Below are 27,284 nucleotides of genomic sequence, written 5' to 3'. Positions count from 1 at the left end.
GAGCGTCTGCAGAACACGTGTGCCTAAAAGACAATAGAATGCGACAACGGCCAGAGAGTCAGTCGACGATCAGAGTGGCAGTCGAGGAGCCGAGTGCTTTTTTATTTATTTGTTGAAATTACAATCAATTCTCGCGTTGAGAATTTTCAGTAATTTTTCTGGCGTGGCGCAGTGACATGGCTATTTATTTACAATAAGTTAATACTATTATAGCTAGATATAATTTATAAGTATTATAAGTAAGTGCATATGCTTAATTTGGATAATTAAGTGAATCTGACGTTTAGGTCTAGCGGGTAGTGCCTCTTCAGCCTGCGAGTCTGGTCCGTCGTGTGGAGTAGTCCAGTGATTAGGGGGTTTTGGTGTTTGTTGATTCTTTTGCTGTATCTGTTGCTATATTTTGCTATTTCCTCTTTGACGGTGGGTATCTTGAGGTCGCGGTGTATTGATTCATTGGTTACATACCAAGGTGCGTCAATTAGGGATCTTAGCGTTTTCGATTGAAAGCGTTGGAGTATTTCTATGTTGGAGTTGCTTGCTGTTCCCCATAGTTGGATTCCGTAGGTCCAGACAGGTTTTATTACGGTCTTGTAGAGGGTAATTTTATTCTGTATATTTAGTTTGGAGCGTCGGCCCGTGAGCCAATAGAGTTTTTTAGTTTGTCCTTTAGTTGCTTCCTTTTATCTGAGATGTGTGTCTTCCACGTTAGTCTCCTGTCCAGGGTCATGCCCAGGTATCGGACTGTGTCCCTGCTAGGAACTGTTGCATTGTTGATGGTGACCTGGGGGCAGGTTTGTTTTCGGAGCGTGAAGGTTACATGTGTGGATTTCTTTTCGTTGACTTTGAAGCCCCATTTGTGAAACCACTTTTCCATGGAGTCGAGACTTCGCTGGAGAGTGGATGAGGCTATTACCGGGTCAGCGTGGGAAGCTAATAGCGCTGTGTCGTCTGCAAATGTCGCTATTGTTATGTCATTTGATATAGGTAGGTCGGCAGTGTAGATGGAGTACAGTAGGGGTCCGAGGACACTACCTTGGGGTATGCCGGCTTCTATTGGGAATGTTGCGGAAGTGGCGTCTAGGTATTTAACCATGAATTGCCTATTGGTTAGGTAAGATTTTAGGATGGAGTAGTAGGGGTGGGGTAGGATCTTTTTAAGTTTGTATAGTAGCCCTTCATGCCATACTTTATCGAATGCCTGTTGGATGTCTAGGAAGACCGCTGAGCAATATTTTTTCTTTTCGAGTGTTTGGCTGATCGTATGCGTTAGGCGGTGGATTTGCTCTACTGTAGAATGATGTTTTCGGAAGCCGAATTGGTGATCTGGGAGTGTTTTCAAGTTCTCCAGGATTGGAAGGAGTCGGTTCGTGAGCATCTTCTCGAATAGTTTGGACAGGGTAGGTAAAAGACTGATTGGGCGATAGGAGCAGGTTTCGTATATCGGTTTACCGGGTTTGGGGATGAGGGTAATCAATGAGATTTTCCAAGCCTTAGGATAGTGTTCCAGGCGAAGGATAGCATTAAAAATCGATGTGATGAGTGCTATCCCTTTTGTGGGAAGTTCCTTGATTGCTCTATTGCCTATTAGGTCGTGTCCTGCTGCTTTCTTGGGGTTTAGGCGACTGATTGTTTCTATAGTCTCAGCAGAGGAGAAGGGTTCGATAGGAGGGGACATTTGGAAGGGGGTGTGCAGGTATTCAGTAACGTCCGCGGCGGTTTGGGGGGAATGGGGTTTGAATACTTTTGACAAGTGTTTTGCAAACAGGTCGGCTTTTTCTATGGGGCTTCGCGCCCATCCACCTTGCGGACGGCGGATAGGTGGGATTATTTGTGGGGGGCGTGTGAGTTTCCTGGAGGCCTTCCATAGTGAGTAGTTGGCGTCGGCTGTGGGGGATAAGCTGGCGAGGTATTTATGGAAACAGTCGTTTTTATAGTTTCTTAGGGTTCTGGATAGCTTTCTAGTTGCGTTGTTAAGTTTGCGTTTGTCCTCCGGTGTTCTATGGGTCTGCCATACTCTTCTTAGTCTTCGTTTTTCTGCTATTTTTTTTAGTATGTAATGGGGGTATTCTTGTTTGCTGTTAGATGGCTTTGTCGGTGTGGAGAGGCGGATTGCGTTTATTATGCTCGTGTTTAAGTATTCCGTGGCTGCTTCGATATCTTCCTTTGTTTTTAGTGGGGTGAAGGCTGAGGTTGAGTGTGTAAAGACTTCTCTGAAGAGCTGCCAGTTGGTGTGTTGGTTGTGAATGGTGCCATTAGGTGTATTCTCGATGATTGTTGAACTGACTGTTGCTATCACGGGAGAATGATCAGAGGAGAGATCAGCCGAGGAGTTGATCTGGACGTGTCTTGATGGGATATTTTTAGTTATGAAGAAGTCGAGAAGGTCGGGTATTTTGTTGGTGTCAGTGGGCCAGTATGTGGGTTCGTATGTGGTGAGGTAGTTGAGGTTGTTGTTTGTTATGCTGTTTAAGAGGTTTTTGCCTCTTGCTGTAACCAGTCTGCTGCCCCATTGGATGTGCTTGGCGTTATAGTCTCCTCCAACTATGAATCTGTTGCCCAGGGTGTCCAGGAAGTTATCAAAGTCTTCTTTGGCGATGGAGTGTCTGGGAGGGCAGTATACTGCTGAGGTGGTGATTGAGCCATGACAGTCTTCTATTGCTACGTTTGTTGCTTGGAGGTAGTCTTTCTGGAATGATGGGAGTTCGTAGTGCTTAATACTTGCTTTGATTATTATTCCGGTGCCACCGTGGGCCTTTCCGCTGGGGTGTTGGGTATGGTAGAATTTGTAACCATTTATTTTCAGGTAGCTCTTGTCGGTGAAGTGGGTTTCCGACACGAGCATTACGTCGATTTGCTGGTGTTTTAAGAAGAGTTCTAGTTCAAGTTTATGTTGCGCTAGACCGTTGGCGTTCCAGAGTGCTATGCGCCTTGATTTTATTTTGAGTCGGGGCGTGCTAATTTTTCCACGATGAGTGTTAGTAGCGATAGCAAGTGATTTATTTGCTCCGATTGTTTCTCTATTAGCTTTTCAAGCCTTGAGGAGTTGTCTGTGTTTGGTGGGTTGGGGTCACTGTTTTGGGGAAGGTTCCTTTGGCTGTTCGGGTTATTTTGGATGCCTTGTACTGCTTGGGCAAAGGAGGTTGAGGTGGAGATGAATTTGGTAGGACTGTGCGTTTGGTTGGTTGAGGGGGTTGTGGTAGTCGTGAATTTCGGCGGGCTGGGTGTTTGGTTGGATACCTCTTTTGCTCTGGGCTTAGGGTACCTGTTCGTGTATAGTGTTTTATATGCTGGGCAGCCTTTGTAGTTGGCAGGGTGGTCCCCTTGGCAGTGGATGCATTTCGCTGGGGTTTCCGGTGATTTGGCGCACTGGTCAGTGGAGTGAGAGCCAGCGCATTTAACGCAGCGGAAAGTATGGTTGCAGTATTTCTGCGTATGACCGTACCTTTGGCACCTTTTGCACTGCACTATTTCTTTTTTCACGAGCGGCGGTTCGATCTTAACTATCGCGTTCATTAGGCGACTGATGTTATATATTTCCTTATTGTTCGGTTTTTGTTTAATGTCTAGGAAGAATAAGGATAACGGGTCTTTCGAGACTCTATGCCTTATATTACTTACGTTGACGACTTCGTGGCCGAGTTTTGAGAGTTCGTATTTTAGTTCGTCTATATCTGCTGAGTGGTGTATGTTTCGTAGGACCACCCGGAAAGGCCTTTCCTGTTTAAGTTGGTAGGTGTGGAAGTTGGCGTTCAGGGTCCTGAGTGTCTTGGTGAGTTTTCTGTACGCTTCTGGGTTCGTCGGTAGTATTTTCACCTTGTTGTTGCTTATCTTAAGGTTATATTCCTCCTTGCTGGTATCTCTCTCTAGGGACTTGGTCATTGTCTGTATGTCAATGACGTCGTCCACAAAAATTGGTGGGGGAGGGGGGATTCTCTGTGCGTGTTGGTTTGATGGCGGTTCTACGATTTCCATGGCGTCGTTTGAGGATTCCAATACGGCGAACCTGTTGTGTGTGTTTATTTGCGTTGCTGGTTCTATTTTCCTCTTCTTTGTAGTGTTGGCGTCGTTAGTGCGGAAAGTTCTGCTACACTTCTGCCACGGGGGGGGGTAGCTCGGGGTAGCTGCGAGTCTGCTCCGGAGAGCCTGGTCGCGGTTGCTGGGCCATCATCGAGCTAGTTAATTCGGAATGAACAACTAGTCGTGAGGCTGTGAGGCTAGTATTCGTGTTGGGGTTAGGTGCGTGGGATTTTCTTCTCCCTAGGGGGTAAGGGGCACTTAGCTGTGTTCTCTTTCGACGTTTGGGCGACACGTGTTGTTTTCGAACTACGCTGGGCACTAGAGACACGTCTGCACGCTTCGGCACTCCACAGCGAACGATGTCACCGAACTCAATGTTCACGTTGGAATTCCACCCTTTCGAGCAGGTTGGATGAACACTGTATGGAGCGCAACTGGTGAGTGCGAGTTGAGCAGGGTTTTGCGAGTGGCGTTGCCGAGAGAGAGTTGATTGCGTTTTGGTAAAAGTCGAGTCGCTATCTAGTTATTTAGTTGCGCTGTTTTCTGTACGTTTGGTGTGAATAGTTCAGGTTGAACAACAATCGTCTTTTTCTGTCTGATTAACATCTCTATTGTTAACTCCTTTTAAATATACTATATCACGATATTACATCTCTGTTTATACATTGTTACGTCGCGTAACACTCTACCGAGCCCAGGCCACATACCGCGGGCAAGATGGCAACCAGATGTCTTCAGATACTCACTGCGTACCCTCAATAGTCTCAAGTACCTTCCATAAATCTCAAGAATTTCCTAGTCGAGGTCCTTCGAACCAAACAAACGTCTGTTTCCGAAGCATTTCTAAAGACCTTTGTCTACTACGGCTTGACAAGGAAAAGTTAGTTTCTCTCACGTATGATGTAACTTTCCTCCCACTAACCACTTTCTCTCGAGGGCGGCTAAGACCCTTCCTAGTCCACCAACCTTCGTTTAACCAATTAACAACGAAGCCTATTTCCCTCACTCTCTTAGGCAAAATCGTCACCAACAAATCCGATGGCCCCATGCGCTAGACACACCCATCCTTAGTTTTCCTCCGCCACAGCATCGTCTCCGAACAGTACTGATTTTACATCCTTCGAACAGTCAACATCCTTTGACCGGGTATACACACCCATAGATCAGTCACTCACTCATCTCGTACATACGCACCAGCGTAACTGTCTTCTTTACAAGTTGTTAAAATAAACGGCGATATAACTTATTATACAGTGTTACATTCATTTAACCACCTCTGTTATCTTAATCGAAACAGGGGAACGACTATTTCGCGGCGTCGATTAGCAGAATCGTAGCAAGAATTTACGCCTCTCACTGACGGGGTTTCTAGCGTTTAGGTCTAGCGGATAGAGTCTCTTCAGTCTGCGGATCTGGTCCGACGTATCGAGTAGTCCAGTGATTAGGAGGTTTCGGTGTTTGTTGACTCTTTTGCTATATCTGTCGCTATATTTTGCTATTTCCTCTTTGACTTTTGATTGTTTCGTTGGTAACATAGCAAGGTGCATCTGTTAAGAATCTTAGTATTTTCGATTGGGAGCGTTGAAGTATTTCAATGTTGGAATTACTTGCTGTTCTCCATAATTGGATACCGTAGGTCCAGACAAGTTTTATTACGGTCTTGTAGAGGGTAATTTTATTCTGTATGTTTAGTTTGGAGCGACGGCCCGTGAGCCAATAGAATTTTTTTAGTTTGTCCTTTAGTTGCTTCGTTTTATCTGAGATGTGGGTCTTCCATGATAGTCTCCTGTCCAGGGTCATGCCCAGGTATCTGACTGAGTCCTTGTTAGGAATTGTTGTATTGTTGATGGTGGCCTGGGTGCAGGTTTGTTTTCGGAGGGTGAAGATTACATGTGAGGATTTTTTTCATTAATTTTGAAGCCCCACTTATGAAGCCACTTTTTCTTAGAGTCGAAACATCGCTGGAGAGTGGATGAAGCAATTACCGGGTCTACAGGGGTCCGAGGACACTACCTTGGGGTATGCCAGATTCTATTGGGAATGTTGTGGAAGTGGCGTCTAAGTATTTAACCATGAATTGTCTATTGGTTAGGTAGGACTTTAGGATGGAGTAATAGGGGTGTGGTAGGATTTTTTTAAGTTTGTGTAATAGCACTTCATGCCATACTTTTCGAATGCCTGTTGAATGTCTAGGAATACCACTGAGCAGTATTTTTTTTTTTTTTTCGAGGGGATCATGTGGGTTAGGCGATCGATTTGCTCTACTGTTGAATGTTATTTCCAAAAGCCGAATTGGTGATCTGGGAGTGTTTTCAAATCCTCTAGGAGTGGAAGAAGTCGATTCGTTAGCATCTTCTCGAATAGTTTTGACAGGGTAGGTAAAAGACTGATTGGGCGATAGGAGCTAGTTTCATATGTCGGTTTTCCGGGTTTAGGGATGAGGGTAATCAGTGAGATTTTCCAGGCCTTAGGAAAGCATTCAAGGCGAAGAATAGCGTTAAAAATCGATGTGATGAGTGCAATCCCTATTATGGGAAGTTCCTTGAATGCTTTATTGCCTATTAGGTCGAGCCCCGCTGCTTTCTTGGGATTTAGGCTACTGATTGCTTCCATAATCTCTGCAGAAGTGAAGGGTTCAATAGTAGGAGACATTTGGAAGGGAGAGTGCAGGTATTCAGTAATGTCCGCGGCAGCTTTGGAGGAATGGGGTTTAAATACTTTAGACAAGTATTTGGCAAACAGGTTGGCTTTTTCTATAGGGCTACGCGCCCATCCACCTTACGGACGGCGGATTGGAGAGATTATTTACGGGAGGCGCGTGAGTTTCCTGGAAGCCTTTCATAGTGAGTAGTTGGGGTCAGCTGTGGGGGACAAATTGGCGAGATATTTATGAAAACAGCCATTTTTGTAATTTGTTATGATTTTGGTCAGCTTTCTAGTTGCTTTGTTTAGTTTGCGTTTGTCATCCGGTGTTCTATGGGCCTGCCATACTCTTCTTAGTCTACGTTTTTCTGCTATTTTTTTTAAATATGTTGTTACGTTTTTGTTTGATTTGTTTTGGTTGTGTTGCTGTTAATTTTGGAATTTAGATTAAATGTAGCGTTGTCTGACGTTTAGTGCGATTGGCAATTAAATCCTATTATATTATTAGACAGATATTCTTCATAACAAATGTTTATTCTAATTCTAATTGGATATTGACAGAATTTTCGTTGAGATTTCGAATACTCGAAATTACAATCGTTCGCAATACGTTTTCAGTTTTATTAATTACAAGATTTTGATTTGATTGATTTTCAGTAATTTACAAATTGACAAATACAAACACGTCGATTAACAAGACTAACAAGAACTGGGGGCTAATGAAACAAAGAACTAAAAGCTAAAGAACTAAAGGACTAAATAGCTTAAGTACTTAGTAAGAGAAAAAAACTAAGAGCTAAAGGACCTAAGAACTGAAAGGCTAAGGAACTAAAGAATTGAAAGGCAAAGGAACTGAGAAATTAAGAGCTAAAGGAATTGAGAACTAATCGCTATGAACAAAGAAATTACTTGCTAAGAATTGGGGAAATGATCGCCAAAAACCAAGAAATTAATCACCAAGAACTGAGGAACTAATTACACAGAACTGAGGAATTAACTACTCTGAACTAAGGAATTATTTCTCTCTATCTTCTATGTCGCTACGCTTATTTATATTTAGGTCTACCGTGGAGGTGTCGTCATGTGGCGGGTTATTCCGTGGGGGTTGTGAGGCTCGAATTTGGTTTCTATACAAATTATTAAAGTTTAAAGTTTTAAAGTTTTCCATCGTCTTATCCTACAAGGGCGAAAGTTTTTCTTTCTCTCCCTTTCCGCTCGCTCCTTCGCGAGCATAACTCGCTCGCGGAAGAGGCGGACGGCATGGTATTCCTGTGACCCTCTCAACATCGCTTCTACAATCGCTGGGTCAATGTTTCTCCTTTGGCGTGCCGCAGAGTGTAGCGGGGCAGCACACACGCCGGACAGAGCTCTAGGTTGTGCTACGCTGTGTCACCGCCCTCTCCGCAGTAGTGGCAGATGTCCCGCCCCGCCGATGTTCGGTAACAGGCCGCACAAGGCATTAGCAGTCGCCGACACTTTCGGAATCAGGGAGTCGAAGTGTGGCTCGAACGTCCACTGGCTGCCGATGATGAGACCCAGATATTTCATCTGCGATCCCACCCGGACGGTTTCGCCTGCCATGTTTATGCATAGGCCAGGCGGTGGGGTCCCTCGCCTCTTCTTGTGGTAGAACCAGATGGCCTCCGACTTCGCAGGGGAGATCCTCAGGTCCAGTCCGCGCATAGCACGGGTCGCGCGGGCCGTTGCGATGTCGCCGATGCGCAGCGTCTCGTGCCAGCCACGACCCTCGACCAGGACCAGGGTGTTGTCCGCATAGCACACCATGGCCGCGCCTGGGGGCAGCGGGCATCGCAGTACCTCGTCGTTCGCAATGTTCCTCAGGATCGGTCCCAACACCGAACCCCGCGGGACTGCACGCTCGACGGGTCGCCTTTCCCCCCTTCCTTGCTGGTGTAGCATATTCACCTGTCGTCGAGGTAGGCTCGGATCGCCGGACAAGGTAACTGGGAACCTCGAAGTGCTCCAGGGCCGTCACTATCCTGTCCCATGGCATGGAGTTAAACGCGTTGATGATGTCCAAAGAAACAGCCAGAAGCCAAAGAAGCGCCACGTCGTTCGGGGCAACCATGTCCTCTGCAAGTGCCCGCACGCGTCTGACGGCGTCAATCGTCGAGCGTCCCTTCCGGAAGCCGTACTGAATTTTGTGCCAACCTGGCACCAGACCTGCTATGTGTCGCTCCAAGCGGGTGGCGACTGGAGTAGTTTGCCGACCTTGTCTAACAGGCATATCGGCCGGTACGCTGACGGCGAGGTCGTCGGTCGGCCCTCTTTACGGAGCAAGACCAGCCTCGCAACGTATCAGTGTAACTAGGTTTTACATAAAGTTGTTGGAGTAAACTGTGATTTATGTATGTTAATTCAGTGTATATTCCATTGTGATTGCTGAATTCATAATAAAGTTTAATAAAAGCAAAATTGATAGTTATGTTACGACTCAGCTATTTTATTTTATCATCCAACCTTCAAGTTTACGTGGCATAATCATCGTACATGAAAAAATAAATAAAAGATAACACATTATACATATCGAATGGAAAACGTAAGAAATAAAAGAATACAATTTCATAAAAGTGTAAATATCTTCGGTACACTTACATGAAGTCACGAAAGAAGTAGATTTAATATTAACACGTTGGAAATCCTAATAAGACTCAATAACAGTCTATGGCCCGCAATATTCTTGATATCGATAAAATCGAAGGCTTCGTTCTTTCCGAAGAACTTTCCGAGCATGATTTTTGTGCGTAAATGTTTTATATTTCTAATTCTTTATAGAAATTCCGTAATACATCGAACTAATAAAATAATAAAAATAAAATTCGATAATTGATCAAATTCGTTGAGTGTGTGTGTAAATTTTTGTGACCGACGGTACATTCTGAACTATTTTTATTTATTTCCATATTTAGTTTAGTTTCATTCTCGTAAGTAACCGGATAATTTTAATGGGTAGTGACCGCTTCTTATCTAGCAATTCCGCAATTTACCGTCCCTATTCGCAATTCGTAACTTTATTAATCTTTACGAGGGTGACGAACAAGTCCACGAGGCTGTTTGCAAGATTCAACGTTTCCAACTCCCTCCTCATCTCCCTGCCACCACTCCGCATGTCTTAGAACACGCTTAGGTCACGTGGTAACAAGCACGTCGAGAGTCCTGTTCCGATTGACAATCTCGAGATCGGGAATCCGTTACACAGAGAACAGACTGCGATGTCATTCAGAAATACGGCAGTGGCCTTGCTTGGCGAGCAGATTTCGTAAAAGTATTCCGTTTAACAGATACGTTTTGTTTAACTCCAGGAACCAGCTTTATTGTCCAATTTCGTCGTTCCCGAATACCTGTTTGAGAAATCAAGCCTTTCCTTATTTTTGATCTAACTAATTTCTCTTCGATCAAGATTTGATATCTAAAACTGAATTTAACCCTTAACTGATGTGATCCGTTAATGTTACCCTAATTCTATTATATAGTAACCTATGAGAGTGCTTGAACATTTATTATAGAAAACTTTTATGAATATATTATGTGTGTTATACGAAACTTTTTGAAATATTGTTAATATTGCCATAAAGCACAATTATCATAGTGATATTGCTAAAGTTTGGAACTGATCTGAAAATGTATAAAGAAGTTACAAATTACCCAACAGTTAATAATTAGTCTATTTACCACTCGAATATGAGTATATTCTACAAGAACTAAAGAATGTAAAATGTAAAACTTTCGAATTTACACTCAAAGGATATCTTACAATTTATAAGAACTAATTTCGAAAGTAATTTTTCGTAAATCTATAGAACTAAATTCAGCGTAACGCAGCGCAAGTAAGTGTCACGTAAACTTAAGGGTAGATTGATGAAAATAAAATAGCTGAGTCGTAACACAACTACTGTCTTTATTTTCTAGCACAGGTTTATACTGATCGGAGAGATGTTCACTGTTCGAGGGTTTTGTCTATTTCTCCTCTAGGCGTTCTCGTCTCATTACAGAGGAAAGCTCGGTGGGTGTGCCCTTTTTAATTAACAACGCGGATTCGTTGTTCGCACCTTTCGTTAGGAAAAGTGAGGGTAACGATCCACGATGCCAATTGGTTATAGTTCGAAGATGGTATCCCACTGGGGGTAGCCATCCACATGCTATATTACTATATCACTAAGCTATAATATTTTACCAAATGTCCTACTGGACAAATTGTAAAATGTAAATAAGTAAATAAAAAAAATTGGTTATAGGTCATGTTAATAAATGAAGATAGGAGGAGAAAGCCTCCTACCAACGTGGCTAGTAGGTAATATTGTGTGGCGGATCGGTATCAATGGGACGCCGACAGGTCGAGGCATCAACGCGGCGCAACACCTCCCGGGCAATCCGCGGGTACCAACCGCCAACACTAGAGGGCTACGACAACAACGAGTCTGTCTAACTCGCTAGCGGTCGAATATACGAGCGATTGATACAAATACCGCACCTAGCGAGACTCCCTCTACGTCTAAGGCAGGGACTACCGGGCATAGCCTTACTGACGAGTCCACCGGTAATACCGGGACGAAACGCACAACTCTCTTTTCATCCGCCACAATTGTTTATGGGAAAAACCATCTTTTTCGTTAGTCAAGTATTGGAGTTTTCCCATTAGGTAACTACCTGCTTTCCCCGTAATTAGTAAGGACGTATAACAACCTAAGGGCTGTTTCAAGGACCAAACAGATAAGACAAAAATAATAAACTAAAAGTTTAAGGTTATGGTGGGTCCCTGGGCTAATTGAGGGTACGCGCTGAACACATCCGGCCTCTAATATGAATTGACGTTACATAAGCAAGGGAGCAAGTTTCTTATTGCGAAGTTCGTGTAACTTCTCGGTTACTTGCGAGTTTACATTTATATACTGCCACCTTTACCTCGATATCGTGGAAAAGAATCTTGAACTTCTGCATCGAACCGCTGTCGAATAACTTGAAACAAAATTGTGACGTGAATAAAGTTATGTGCAAGGTGTTGAGCGTAGAAGGAGAAAATTTCCCTCTTTTTTCACGTATAATATCCCTCTTAATATGTTCGCCCGAAGCAGATCTGATAAAAAGATCCTTTCAAATCTATTATTGTATTCGATAGAGAAAATTGGTTCCGATATCAAGTTGCTTTCACGAATGGATATTGCTACATTGCAAGGGTAATCAGGCATGACAAATCGCAATCGCTGGATTATTATAAATGTTAAACGTAAACGTAATATTGATTGTGAATCTTCGATTAAGAAAGAAAGGATATAAAACCTTCAGATTATTGAAGTTACCTTAACTGATATTGTTTTTACCATATAATCGTATTATATGTGTTACGTCGGGCGACTCTCTACCTAGACTAGGTAGACACCGCGGGCCAGACGGGAACCAAATGTCCGCTGATCCTTACTGCGTACCCTCAATAGTCTCAAGGACCCATCATAAATCTCAGTAATTTGCTAGCTATGGTCCTTCAGACCCAACAAATATCTTTTTCCTAAATCACTTTCTAAAGAGTATTGTCTACTACGGCTTGACGCGGGAAACGTAGTTTTTCTCACGTACGATGCTTCCCACTAGCAACTTTCTGTCGAGGACGGATGTTAAAAACGCGTTCAATTCCCTGCGGTGGGAGGTTATGCTGAAAGAGGCAAAGCGTAGGAGTCTCCCCTCCAATTTGACGAGGGTTCTCGCGAACTACCTCAACCCTAGTGGACTTACCGTGAAACAAATTTTTGCGGGTGTTCCACAGGGCTCTGTGTAGGTCCGCTTCTGTGGGACGTAGTTCACGATGGCCTGTTGGCCAGATTTGACAACCGAGTAAGTTTGAGAACTATTGCATTTGCGGACGACCTTGATTTGAATCTCGATATGAAGACGATACTAAAATGGTGTGAAGATTCGAGTCTCCAGATAGCAAAGGATAAAACTGAGATTATCTTATTGAGGAGAATGAGAGTCCCAAAGAATTTTAATATAACATTGACAGGAGAGGTGCCTAACACATGCGAAAAGGTTAAATACCTAGGCGTGGTGTTGGACTCCGAAAGGAAATATATTGACCACATCGAAGCAGTTTATACTATAACGGACGCGATTTAGGAGCCATCAGAGGGCTCGTGCCGAATGTGGGCGGCCCCTCTGACGTCTGTAGAAAGTTGTACTATCAGGTATGGGAGACGGTCGTGCTATATGCCTCCCTGGTCTGGATGGATGCGCTTAACAAGGTCAAGACACTAGGCAAACTCTGCAGGGCACGGAGGAGTGCCTTGATAAGTACCCCTACGGCCTACAGGACTGAGCAGTTTACATTCCTTTGTTTTCGAGACGCCGCGCACACACATACTTCCACACACTGATATTCACATACAAGTATCTCTACTACGCATTTAACCTAGTCCAGCACAGGAAATTATACATATCTCAACAATTCTTTTTGGCATTTATACGCTTTCAAGTTATGACAATAAAAGGGCTAGTGAAAATTGGCGAATAGCGGTACTGGAGATTCTGTTAGCGGTGATACGCGGTCAATGATGTGATAGGTTTTAGAAAGATACGATGCTCGTACTTAAATTTTTCTGGGAGAACTTCTGAGGAATAGAATGTTGATAGATTTAGTATTGGGTAATCTGATTATTGGTTTGTTCAGATTTTTGTACTGATATATTAGGTAAAATTTTTAATGACATTGATGCGTAGCGGCACATGAGTCATAGGACGAGGCGGATCGAGAGCGTCTCATGTTGTTGTTATGCCTCGAGCAATCCTCCACAGACGATTTTAAGACTATATTTTTGTATTTATTCCATTCTACGGATATTTTCTAAACTCGCCATCAGAATTCGCACTAGAATAGAATTCTTTAAAATCTACATTAAATTATTCCATTCATAAAATATACAATATGTAAAATGAATTTCATTACAATTGAAGATTTTTTTGATACATAAAGCTTTAATCGATAATGCGTTCTGGAATGTCATCAGTGCCAATGGCGCCATGTTGGTTTCCCTTTGAATCGTATCTTTACTTTAATCATTGACTGTAATACGATTCCAATTTGAAGCAAACGCGAGTACATGGTAGGAAACTGTAAATGAATGCTTTCTGCTCCACTGTTTCATTAAGCATATGCGTTTTGAAATCGGAAATCGTGAATCGTAAATCCAATCGTATAATGCATAGTAAACTCCTTTAAATTGCCGGTTACGTGTATTACTATCGCACTGAGTCTCTGAAAATTAGTGGAATACTCGATGAATATCTAGAAATTTTGCTTTATTATTTTGAAAAAGATGAAAAAGGTAGGATTAAATACCAATGAAAATAAAAGTAGATATACTATATATTCGTTAATTCTATTATTCAAAGCGAAACTATTTGACAAATTTAATTAAAGGCTGTAAAGAATCATGTGTCGCAACCATGAAGTTTAGACGTTCATTGTTTCAGGAGTGTTTTAAGTGAAGTAAAGTAAGTCATCGATAGGATTATTTATTTAACAACAAAGTAGGCTAGCATTACTCACAGAATAGATTTTATAAATTTATCCTATAACACATCATGGTTAACATATGTGGTTCATTGTGTGTTGTCGCTTTAAATTCGGCGAATCTCGAGTAATTTGGCTGTAAAAAGGAAGATTAGAAATGTCAAGTTCGGATTAATTTTTAATATCGACTCTCTAATCGAACAAAATCAACTATCATAAAGAACGACATGCATGAATTTAGCAAATGCATACGAATTTTCATTTGGCATCAGAAGTACATAGAATAAAATTCATCTTAAATCTGATTAAAGTCTTACATCCTCTATTAACACGATACTCAGAGTGAGTAATTTTATCCGGATATTTGCAGGTTGCAAAGGAGTGTAGGGGATGTGCATCAACGAGGTAAAGCATCCTGAACAGACGGTTGTACTCGTACAATGGGCACTCGAATGTTTTTCGAGTGATTCCTGAATAGAATCGCCCATCTCAAAGGGAAGAGCCTCGAGTGCACGACAATTTCATTAAGATTTGCACGAGGAGGTGTTAATATTTTTTTTTGTTACTTCAAGTAAAATTTGCCCGTTATAAATTATCGCACACAATAAATTGAATGAAATTTGATGTGCCGGATTAAAGCTAGCACATTTTTGATACTCGAACAACACAGGTTACTATTGAGTTTCGGATAATCGATAATTAGGCTATACTAAATACAGCGTAGTCAACTAAATGATAAATTTAACCACCACGATAGTGAGGCGATTTTTTAAACTTTTGATCACAGCCTAAGTTGTTCGATTCCTCGAAAAAAAAAATTATTTCGCGGTTCGGAAATTGTAGTACAATTAATTTAGAAGTAAATCGAACATATACTTTGACTTGCTTAACTAAGTACCGATTAGTTATGAATAAACAATCAATACGAAGTTATTATAAATGTTAAAATAAGTTCAAAATGTTAAGTAATATTTGCCCGTATAGTCTTATTTTCAAGAAAATATAATTTGAACGTGTTTAATTGCGAACTACTTTGGTATACGCGTATGATATGATTTTTAAGTTTATTTGTCTCACAAAAACAAAACACCTTAAGTAAAAATGTTTTCCTACATCTTTGTATGTAGCAATTTCCACATGTAGCTTAAACTCCTGTTCAGTCCGTGAATTAGCCAATTTTAAGTATGCTTGTCAAATTTTGAAACTCGATTTTTCCGGGAACTGAACCTCAGATGGAGAAATGTTATATCAAATTTTTTTCTTATTTTTCCACATAAAGCCACTCTTTGCCCGTGTACGTTGATTATAATAATTATATAATAATTATATACGTTGCGCTAGATAGACATCGAAATGGTTTTTTTGTATCAGACGTTGCATCCAACTGGAAACGGTGCTGGTACATCCGAAACGTATCTACTTCTTTAGTGTGTAAGTGATGCACCTGATCATCTGCGAATGATTACCTAATGCAATTTCAACAAAAGATTTTTGTTGTGTCGTTAAAGCGATGATAAAACAACACTCTTCTCTTCTTTTTCTTTTTACTTTTGCCAAGACTAGGATCAAATACTTTGCTATATTTAAACTAAAACGAGGAATATGTAGCTCGTCATTTAAACGAGAATTGAGACAACGAACTCTTAAATAACGAAACTGCTCCATATTGTTTGATACTTATAGATACCTTATAGATACATCTTTTCACACGGATTTGATAATGTCACAATGTATTTCGACAACCTTAATAAAGAGTAAAATCGCCCTGAGTCAATCTATTTGTAATTTTTTAACTAAATCATATTCTGTTGAAAATAAGCACACGCTTTCGATTCAACGATGTCAGTTAAGGATTAATATTAATTTTACAAATTTTTTACGAAAGATTAATAATTTAGATACATTTGTCTTCCCCAAAATGTCTTTTCAGCTAAGTGATGCCAGAAAGTCGAAGCTGCAGAAGTTCTCAAAAAGATAAAACATCCCGCAAGATATCACATTGAAATGACGGACAAGAGAAATTAAATTATTGGAAATTTTTTATGCATACGTATGTACATTATATCGAAACTGGCCACCATGATATTCCGTTCCAATTACTAAAAGGGTATGTATCCTTAAGCCATCCGAATGTGTCGATTTCGGTTACTCTCTGCACATCATATCGCACATCGCATAATAATAATCGTACATGAATAACCTTTCACTTTTAACCAAAAGTTTCCGTCAGATTTAATGAATGTTTGTACTGGGTATAGGATTTGTGAATGTTCCGATTTCACGTTACGATTTCATTCGTACATCGAGTCGACGCAATATATCTAAATGTATATATTTTTTTAAATATTTGCATACGTGCAATCTATCGTTTAATGATAATGAGCATCGACATGTGCTGGGTTAGGTTGACCTGAACATCGATACATTCAATGGTATACCAAACTAATGCTGAATCGCTAAATCTGACGTACCTGCAGAAAATAAAATTTCTTCAATCTTCTACGTTCTTCGAAGATGTACTTATGGCCAAGATGTTGGCACGATTTCTTCTTTTACTGAGGGAATTTCTTTAATTATTACTTGCTGGTTTCGAATGTACAAATCTGCATTCATCGTAGCTCCTGGCTTTTCATTCTGTCATCTTTCTATCGTTTTTATGTTGCAGTCTAAAGCTATGCCCTATAATTGACAGACTTATTGCGACTGTTTACCAATCAAACATAAAAGTTTTCTATGCCTTTCGCTTAATCGATCCTTTTCTTTATGAATGCACGTTTTCCATAATAGTTTTCCGTCCAGTATATACTTGGTTGTTTCCTGCTACGGTATTTCATTGTCGTTTAATTCTACTGGGGAACATATAGGACGGGTAACATTGATTTTAGTTCTCCGTGTTCTTAACCAGAGCTCTATTTCGTAAAGATGATGTTGTAATTCTTTTGAGGCTTCGTGGAGCATTTCGAAGGTAGCTGTTGTACTATTTCGTATTGTCGGGAAGACTGGCGTGTATACGATATATATGATACTGATTGAATAGAATAAAGTAATAGAAAGTAACAGAAATCGAGTGGTTCATTGTGTTTTGCTCTAGAATAATCTGTCCGAGAGGTACAATTTTATGAGAGGATAACATGATTCTGATTAACACAGCAGTGTACCACACTGTGTTACAATGCAATTGCAATTATTACAATCCAGCAGATTGGGAAGTAACCTATTCTGACCATCGCGTCAGAGATAACAGTCAGAAGCATTGTTTTTCGAAAGTGTTGGATTTCGCCTGGGGAGAAGTATTTGATCGAATGATTTCAGCCGCCCATCTGCTCGATCTGTCAATCTGTCGTTTTCTTGGTGACTTCTTTAGTTTGCTGGTAGTTGAAACACTTTTGAAAGATGCTCGGTAAACATTTCCGCTTTTTCTATCTCAATCCTTGCCTAGTTTCCAATTTCCATTTTTGTCGGAGGAACAGGTTTCATAAGCTGTCTTATCTTTTTCTGGATTTCCATGATGAATGATCTGTGGTTGTATTAGGTGCGAGATTTTTCAGGAATTCATTGAATGAATCGTTTCGACTTCTTTGTAGCAGGAGTTTCATTTTTTTGTGTGCTTGGTTTAGTCTCGTTCTATCATACAAGTGTTTGGTTTCTTGCCATCTTCTTCTTTTTTGAATTAACAACTCTCTTATTTCGTTCAAGCGATGAAGGTTTCTTACTTTTCGACGATGGAGTGGGTTTCCACACAACTGCCTGTATTGCGTGGATAAAATGATCTACAGCTCCATCTATTTGTCCTTCCGCTTTTAGTGACATTTCTTTTTCTGTCCCGTCTTCTGGAATTAATCAAAAGTTTTTTAGCATTATAGGTAGCATTACATAACGTAGGTGGCTTTTTCTTATACGTAATGCTTTGATTCGTGATAGTTACCGATATTGCTGTATGTTTTGATTCCAGGACTAAGTATGATTAAACAGAGAAACTTTCTTGATTTATCGCTTTTGTGACGAAGAAATCTAGTACATCAGATCTTTCGTGGGTAGGCCAATATGTAAGTTCTCCAGTTGCAAGGATTTGTACGTGCAGCCTTTGTGTCGCTTACAGTAGATTGCTTCCTTGAGCGGTTATTACCCTTGCTCTTCGATAAGAGTGTTTAGCTGCATTAAACAAGTTTAAGTACATTTTCATTGATATTTTACGACGACTTTCTACGACTACGTTTGTAGTTTGTAGGTAAGCCTCCATAAAGGATCGTAACACATTGCGTTTAATAATATCTTTTATCATTATGCGGAACCTACATGTACATTATCACTGAGGTAACTGGCAGAGTATACTTTGTATCTCGGTATTTTACAATAACTGCGGTTTGTAAAATACGTTTTGGAAATTAGCAGTATATCTGGACGTCCAGGATATGTTGAAAGACCACCGACACTTCGTAACGTTATTTTACACGATTTCATCCTTATACTTTTAGAAGAGTGCTCAAAATTCAGCATTATTGGAAATGGCTTTACCTGCTTTGCTTGCCCACTAATGAGATTTTCCATTTCTGACATCGTTATGGCGACCTTTTCGTTGTTGTGTTTTCTGCCATTGTTCAAGGTTTGTTCCTTAGAATGCCTCTTTTCTGTTCTGATGGATGTTTGGTGATACTCGAGTAGAATAAATTCATTTCCTTTATATCTGGTGTACTATTGGGTCGGTATGTGTCATATGGTATATATTTCTCGGGTTAGCGCTAGGAGTAGGGTTGTGGGCGTCAAATGAATCTTCACGGGGATTAGCCATTGATACGGTACAACACAGGTGTAATTTATTACAATAATGTTACAGCCTTGACAATTAATCACGGCGATTAGGCACTCGCGACGCTAGTGATGATGGTCTCAGGTTCGATAACGAATCCGTGGTCAACGGGATGATAGATGAACGTTCTCACAAAATCTAAGTCTGACTCTTTGTTGGTAAAACGTGAAATAATTGCTGATCCTAAAGACGTTACTCTTTAGTTGACGGGATCGCGAGAGAGAATGAATTTCCGTCCCGTTGATGCCACAGAGGAAAACTATATGAGGCGTGTCTAAGGGCACGGGATCATCGGATTCGTCGAGGATAGCCTTCGTTCAGAAAGTAAGGGAAATTGACGTTGCTGCTAATTGGTCAATCTCTATATCGGTGGTTAGAAAAAGATGCTAGCCGCCCTCGAGGAAAAGTTGCTAGTGGGAGACGCCGTTCGTTGAAAAAAATAGGTCTCCCCTATTTTCCCGTAGTTGGGACAAAGACTGTTTGTCTGTTTGAAGGACTTTAGTTAACTAAATCCTAAGATTTATAACGGCCCGTGGCATCTGGTAACCATCATACCCGAAGAATAGGATCTGCATGTGGCGAGGCACGGGACAGAAACCGTTGGAATGTTTACTGTCGCACGCCGTCACAAATATTTCTTTTAAGGAGATCTATGGAGTTACTCCTATAGGGGATCGAATAATGAGACTACCAATATGTGTATTCGTTAGTGTATTTAAAACAGATCTTGTCGCGAAACGATATGTATACAGTCGTTTAGTCACAGTTTATACTAAATCGCTTGCGATCACGTTCGTTTATTTATAATCGTCAGAAGAAGGTCAAAAGATACAAATTCGTCTTGTTTTACGGTTACATGTAGCGGCGCCATTGTTTTGCCCGGAGTTCATAAATCCTTACAATACCTGTGACCTAACGGTCTTGATACTCCGAAGCAAAACAACAACATGGTTTGAAGCAAATTCTAACTCTTGTGCCGCTACACTCCATATCTTTGTTAGACAAAGCGTTCATCCCTTGACCGCGGCTACGTTTGGCGATTGACTGTCCCCAAGCTCATTATAACAAATCTCGGACAATTACAATCGGATTGAATAACTACAATTGTTTAATTACAGCTACAGTAGAGTCTACATTACAATGTTGCGGGATTATCCAAAATTCCAAAGGCTCCGGTGTTCTTTCATCTTCGACATATTATTAGTATTAATTAGTTTGATTGAGAGTGGTTGCAAGTGGTTGGAGTGGTTTGCAAAATAAATTGAGCACCAGTAGCATAAATAATGCTTAAGCAGCAAAAAGGATTTGTATTCATTATACTACATTATATTACAATAAAGTATATAGATTCCAAAAAATATTACACAATCAATACTAAAATTCCTAGTTTTAATTATAAAATAAAAGTAATAGATACCTTTTCTTTTAAAACGTTAAATATTTTAGTGAATATCTCTTATGTTTAATAACGTATTTTAAACAATTTCACATGTTACGCATTATTTTCTGTAAATAATTTATTCCTATTTTTTACCGTTCTTCCATTAAACAGTTTCTTAATTCGTCCGTAGAATTTAGTATTTTTTATGGAAAGAATATTAAAAATATTAAAACAGAGAATTGAATTCCAAAACCTTAAGAACTGTATTTACCAAGTAAAATAAAAAACATTCAATCGATATTTAATTTTTTTGGGATTAATATCTTCGTTATTCAATAGAATTTTGTATTTTCGTTTTCCTTTATCGTAAATAAGGTTTGTGATGGTATATAAATAATGTTTACAAAAGTAGGTGATAAATGCACCTATGTATGTATGTGCATTAGATGATATAAAACAATGTAATTTGAAAGCATACATACATACCTCGATTAGTAATTTATATTTTCGAATAGGAAGAAGCTTGCTATGATCTTTCGATATTGCGTTTGATAATGTAATTGTACTGTATCATGGGGACGTAATATTAATTTAGTTATCGTTCTTATTGTTCGAGTTTCGTATTTACATTCGATATATTACGAAATATATGTAAATTACTTGAAAATATAAAATTGCAAGAAACCCTAGTTAAACTAGTTGAACCTAGGATTAAGTATAATTGTGAATATCGTTGATATTAATTTTTAAATCAACGATATCTGAGTTGTTGCAACCACCTTCGTCTCCTCCTAACGAGGACAAACGTGAAGCGTTAGAAGTTCCCAGAAAGATTACGAAATTTTCCAGCTCGGAACTTCTGCAACTATATCGTTCTTAAATTACTTTTGAGATGCACAACACGTGTTCGGCTATTGAACGTGACAGAAAGCAAACATCCTAGAGAAACCAATGATTATTGTAGCTAACACATGCCCTAAGATTTCTATTCAGAAGCAGCCTTCTTTCACGCTTTGCCAACAAAGATTTCACATATTTTCTTGCATGTTTTAAAACGCAACATATGTACATATAAATATTGAAATTTTGTTAAGAAAATTTTTTCTTATTATGTTATTATTAATGCCAGTCAATTTTTTTCAAAATCATTTTAGTATAAACGAAGCTACTTTTAGTTAAAAAAATAAATTTTTAAACAAATTAAATACTTAAATACAATGATTAAACTTATATTATCTAAGCGAATCCTTTAATTTATGTCTCTACAATAGCTAAATGTGTATTAGCTTCCATAGGCATTAGGCCACTTATAGAAAATAAAATAAATCTAAAAATTGTCAGCGACTTATTGAAACCTTCGTGATTATCTCGTTTGAGTATTGACTTGTACAGTATTCGTATAGTCCATGTTATAATAAGAATTTCATAAATGCATTTGTTTTCATAAATTGATCCAATAATTGATCCAGTGATTATTGCTAAGTTCAAGTCTTAAAATTTTAAAGTCGTTAACACGCGCTGGCTTCTTGAAGACAAAATATCCCTTGCAGTGGCATTGGTATGTAAAATTGGTTTATGTAAAAATCACAAGAGATGATAAACGTGATAAATCAATTTCTCTTGATTTTTTTGATTAAATGTTAAAGGTAATAGAGAAATAGATTTAAAAATAGTTGACAAACTTTGCAAAAAAGCAGATATTTCTAACATCATTCGATACTTTTAAAATGTTCAGAACTGTCGAAACAAGCATAAATTTAATCTAGCAAGCAAATAAAAAGTATGTTATTTATTTTGAAATTGTTGTGCTCATAAGATTTTCTCTCAAGAAAAAGTAAAAAGTATGGCATACTTGCATTCAAAGATTTAATAGCTTTGATACAATGTTAAATTCCTATATTAATAACGTGTAATTAGGAAGACAAACGATTTACAATGTTGACAAACTCTATTTTTCAGGTAAATATGTGTTTTAAAATTAAGATTTATGATACGGACATCGAAGATAGTGGACACCTATAAAGATTCGTTAAGGATCAATGTGTAAAAATCACTTTATGGATGCAGAAAATCTGGCTTCATATAACCTATCGGGATCTGGCGGCTACATTCTCAATATCGCTAAACGTGTCATGAACTATTGACACAGTCGCGCAATTCATCATATAATATGATAGCGTCATATAGCCATAAGTTAACACACCAGTTCTCATAGGCACCTCTACACGTGTCGCTTTTTGCTCATTCTGCGATACAAGCAAATCTTTTTTATTGAGGCAAGTGGAATTTCCGTGGAAAGATTATCTCGAAGCAAGTTGTATGTTATTTATCATCAAACAATTATGATACAATACATAATTTTCTTAAATCGTTAGATTACACTTTTCTAAAAATAAATAAGATAGGGTTAGAAATCGCTGCTGTAAGTTTTGTAAATATACTGATATCCAAGTAAAATTTAACTTTGTTGTCGTTTAAAGTTTTTGTTTATAAAAGTGAAAAACTTCCATTCTTACTTTTAAGGATATATGGACTAGTTTTTAAAGTTTGTAACAGAATGCTTCAAGAAGAGTAACGTACTTGGGAACATGAATAAATTGGTAGTTTCAGAACGATTCTGATGCAATTTTAATTCTAACGCAAAATTCTAACGAAGCGATAGAAAACGTGGTTTTTCCGTAATAGCTGCTAAGAGCAATTAAAAAGTAAGCAATCAAAAATCCTGTCTGTATTATGAACTGATATATCGAAATAGATATTAAATTAATTAAGCCAATTGAATTAACATTTTAGACAACTGACGCAAGAGTGCCTGCGTAGGTGCAGAATGTATACGGCCTTAGATCAATTGATGATTCTACTTAATGCTTTACGACTTTACTGTATCACTTCCACCTATTATATGGCTGTACAGTCGCGAACAGATCTGCTCGTGTTCTGTTCACGAGTTGTTCGCCAGCTCCAGTGTAAACACAATGCTATTTTTGTGCATGATCAGTATACAGACAGCTCGCTATCTGTTCTAGTCAAAGTAGACGTAGCATTGCTAAGGCTATGCAAGTATAAATTATCAAAAAGTATAATATCGTACAATTCATCTAATTATACGCGTTGTTGGGTTAATCCCTTGACGACGTAATAAAATGACGAAGAATTCAGGACGAACGACTTCAATTTGCTGTACTTTCTGCTATACTGATCAAAATTTACTGTATTTCTCGTAGTGGGTAGACAAAATTTATACTTTGAACATTTTATAAGGAATGAATGTTAGTTGTATTGCGAATGATGATATTCAAGTGTGACATTTATTTCTTACGAATCTGGAGGTCTCTATTACTAAAAGTGACCATTTATGTATACAAATTTCACATCAAAGTATTATATCTGAGGTGTCCGTGTTGTCTGTGACAATTGAGCTGCTGGCTGTAGATGTCGCCGATGGGGTACTGCTGATTTTCTTCCGTTTTTGATACGTAGAAGAAATATCGGACTCCGGTCGCCGGAATTTGAACCCGGGTCCCGAACATTCGTAACGTAAGGCGCTAACCACTGCGCTGCCGTCGTCCGACAGAAATTAGTGTCGAATGGCGGTATTTGTTGTCGAGTACCGCCACACATCAAAGTATACATCAAAAACACTTTCTTCTCAAATCGCTGGAGCGATTGCAATTAAACTGCGAGTACTTTATCGATAGTATTAAATAAATAGAGCGAACAGTTATCTTATTAATTTTTGTTTTACATTGTTATTTTTATCGATATAGAGAATTAATATGGAACGAAAGCGCGGGTAAACGGCGAGAGTAACTATGACCCTCTTAAGGCCTGTAAACAGCATGCCGCTGTTAAATGGTTGTGCTGTGGGCCCCTAGGAGTGTGATAGTTGCTCAGGGACAGGGAAGACTTCGGTCTCGTCTGCTCAAGTCGCACTCCTACCTCCCCGTGGTACCGCCGGTAACATGAACGCCGCGTCGGCGTGGGGAATGGTCCCCTGGACGCGGCGTCCATGGCTAAACGGAGTGCAGTGACGAAGGAGCGGAAGACTATATGAAATTAAATGAATAACGAATCGGCTTGCCAATCTAACGGTAATACCGCTTCTCGGCCCCGGAAGCGCTGTGGCGGATTTATTTGCTTCGGAGGGGACCATGGGTAATGAATTGGCGAGGCCCCCGGACATGATTCCTAAGATCATGGCGCCTTTGATGGGAGACAAGATTGCTTGTCCGATTTGTGAGAAAAGGCAAGTTCACCTTTGTTACGACCGTTCGCGGAGAGACGCGGTCGCTAGGAGAACGCGCCAGCGAGAGGCGTAAATTCTCGCTACGATTATGTTAATCGACGTCGCGAAATAGTCGTTCCCCTGTTTCGGTTAGGATAACAGAGGTGGTTTAATGAATGTAACACTGTATTAACAGGTTAACATAGAACAATATATTTTACAATAATATGATGAAGATGTTACAGAAATTTGACTCGACTTTGCGATATCTCCAGATAAATTCGTTTGCTCGTCAGATTTGTCAAAGTGTCACGTTAGATTCATCAGAAGGAACTGAACGCCCTTCGATTATTCCTTTGTCTCATTTGGAAGACGACCTCCACTATGCTCGGGTCACGCCACTGCTCGCGCCTATGATCACGTATGCCACTTCTTGTGTGAAAAACGTAACGATCAAAAATCGACGTTTCTAGAGCTCGCTACTTGGCGACAACTATGCTCTCGTCGATACATTCTATATGATCCGGTGGGCAGATAAGACGGTCTGCCTGCGACGTTGTAGGACCGCGAGCGACGGTTAGAAAATACAGCCTGTGGTAAACCTCGTGGCGTAACATTTATGTTATCAATTTTGTTGTGTGTCGAAATACAGCCCACTCAAAACATTCTATGGACCAAACAAAAAAATTGTTGACATTGATTGTCAACAAGTCCTACAAACTAAAATCTTTCATATTTCTTTTGCTTTTGATAATTAGACACAACCTCCCGCTGATGAGTCATTCTGCTATATTTGGCTTATCCTTTGTTATTATACAAATTACTGCCATTGTTCACGGCTGACCTACTAATTCGTTTAGTGACTAGACACTACGTTAGATATTTTAATCAAATAAACTCATAATTGTAGCGATAAAATACTTCCTACCAGTACAATATATAATCTAAAATTTAAACATCCTGCTTCAGGGCGACATATCCAATGAATTAACGGCGCCTGAACGATCCCTTAAAACGGGTAAATCTATAACTTTATTATCGAATTTCAACCTAATACCCAGAAATTGATTAACATAATTTCACTATGCCCAAAAAGCATCGCCTTACAAATGATACCGATATTTACGATATTTCTTTGCTATATTAATATAGTATTATTTATTATAGATCCAGATCACCGACCTCGGCCAGGGCTATCAAAATTCGCCTTCGTCATGGCCAATAACCAATATAATATTAACTACGATAGAAACTGTCATTGTTAATTTAACACTAGCTATCGCCGCTATAATACGAATGGCCTGTATACATATTAAATAAACTATAATAAATAACTTATTATTTTTAAATACACCTTGTCTTATTTATCTATACTTTCCTTTGTCTTACGATCTACGTCCACCTTGACCTACGCATTGTCACATAAAATTCGTGATAAAAAAAGGAGGAGCTGAGCAATGGCTTAACTTGACTGTCCTTGAAATAAAGTAAAACCCCAGCGAAGACGTAAAATATTTATTGCGGGTAGCCGCAACCGCGGCTTCGACCTTTTTGCAATCCACTAGCGATAAAAAGTTCGCGTACAAGGTAAATAGCGGGCAAAAGAACGATATAGAGCATAGAGTGTAGAGTATAGCAGCGTCGCAGAAAAAGAAAAATCAACAGCTTGGTCGGTCATCGCGCAGCAACAGATCGAGCAACGATACAAATGATCATGGAAGTGCGTTTCTGATTCCCGGTCTCGACAATCGCACCGTTCACTCGACCGTTGACCATAAATTGTTTCGCATTTTCTAGCGAACGGACACTTGAAACTACGTGCTTGTGGTACATTCGATAGCCAGGACAGAGGGATCATTCGTGAGCCTGTTTTCGTCCTGCGAGACGAGAAAATTATTAGAAATTCCCTGATGCAATTGTACGCGGTTTTATGCAACTTTGATTCTACGCGTGAACGATATTTAGCACAGAGGAGAAGGGTTAACATTTGCGCACTAATAGGTTCCCACGTAGCTAAAATGAAGCAAAAGTTGTGCGAAATTAACGGATGACAATTGAGAAATTTCTTGGATGATCTACGTTTATTACGGAATGGTTGGCTGCGAGAACCGATATCTAGTAGCATCTAAGTTGTGTGAGAGAGTTTCACGATAAAGGTACAGATCTCTGCCGATACTCTCTATCTGACTATCGTAGCAAATCTGCGTACTTTTGCAAGGTTCTCCAAATTAATACAAATTTTTAACTACCGTAAAATCGAGATATTATACGTCGTAAAGCAAAGATAAGGAGAGTGGCGATGACCTCGGAAACGCGAAAAATATCTCAGAAGATAGAATTTTGATGGCGCGAGGGACAAATGTTCGTGATGGTTTTCCCAATAGCGATTCTGATTCCCCCTTGACGTGTCTGCTCGGCGCCAGTTCCGGCATCGTGACAACCACCGTAAGACCTAGAACGCCCTTACAGCCTCCTTTACATCGTATATGCTCTTCTCGCTGTTGATGAAAATCCTATTTGTTAAATTAGACATTTTCTCGCTTTTAAACAAAGTAAACCGCGTTTCTCACAGATGATCGGCAGATGGCAATGATGCGATATAGTGCAACAGAGTGAAATTTTACGCGCGTGAATCCAGCAGGATTATAATGTAACAGGAGCACAACAAAGTGGAAACTTGTAATGAAAA

This window comes from Bombus vosnesenskii, unplaced genomic scaffold (assembly GCF_011952255.1).
Source record: "Bombus vosnesenskii isolate JDL3184/JDL3185 unplaced genomic scaffold, Bvos_JDL3184-5_v1.1 scf7180000016266, whole genome shotgun sequence".
Classification (NCBI taxonomy): Eukaryota; Metazoa; Arthropoda; class Insecta; order Hymenoptera; family Apidae; genus Bombus; species Bombus vosnesenskii.
Note: the sequence above shows the minus strand (reverse complement) of the source record.